Here is a 767-nt window from a genome sequence, read left to right on the forward strand (position 1 = left end):
GCGATTGAGCTATGGCCAGCGCCGTATTTGCATACTGTATTTACCTTATTTATCTTATTTACAGAATGCAGCAGCTGGTAGTCTCCTGACCAGAGTTAAAAGGACTGCATGTTTAAGTAGCAATCTGAAAATAAACTGTAGTCAGAGCCGGTTACGGTGCCTGTGAAAATGGGTGTTTGACACTTTCTTTTGTAATCACGTGTAAAATGCTGTTTTCAGTTAAACTTGGGAACAGGTTTGTGGGAATGGCAAAAAGCTAAAAACCATGAAGTCGATAAGATACCACTCAAGTATAGACTCAAAAGCATCTGAACCGTGTTGACTGAAATTCCACCCTTGTTTTTAAGCTCAGGTTTACTTGAGGCACCAAAAAGGGAGACGTTTGGTCCATGAGGTTAAATTTTATCCAAATTATAAACACCTGGCAGGATATTGGTTAATAAGAGACAGTGCTAACCATGCCACCCATCGTTTCTGTATAAACATAGAAATACACGGACTACAGTTGGGTAGAATTAGCTGGTGTTTGTTGATGTGATTCTGTGATGTGGTTTACATACAACCTGCACATGGTACCAGAATGCATTTTAGAAGCGGATTTAATGATCTGTTACTTTAATAACAAAGAAGTATGGGAATAAACTCATGGAACAACGCTAATTTCATCTGCTGTGGCTTCAGCAATGTTTTATATGATGTGATGATATTCACTGCGTTATTGCAACAACAGAGTTTGTTGTTGCAAAGAATTATTTCACAGAATCACA

Source organism: Phaethon lepturus, unplaced genomic scaffold, assembly GCF_000687285.1.
Source record: "Phaethon lepturus isolate BGI_N335 unplaced genomic scaffold, ASM68728v1 scaffold35873, whole genome shotgun sequence".
Classification (NCBI taxonomy): Eukaryota; Metazoa; Chordata; class Aves; order Phaethontiformes; family Phaethontidae; genus Phaethon; species Phaethon lepturus.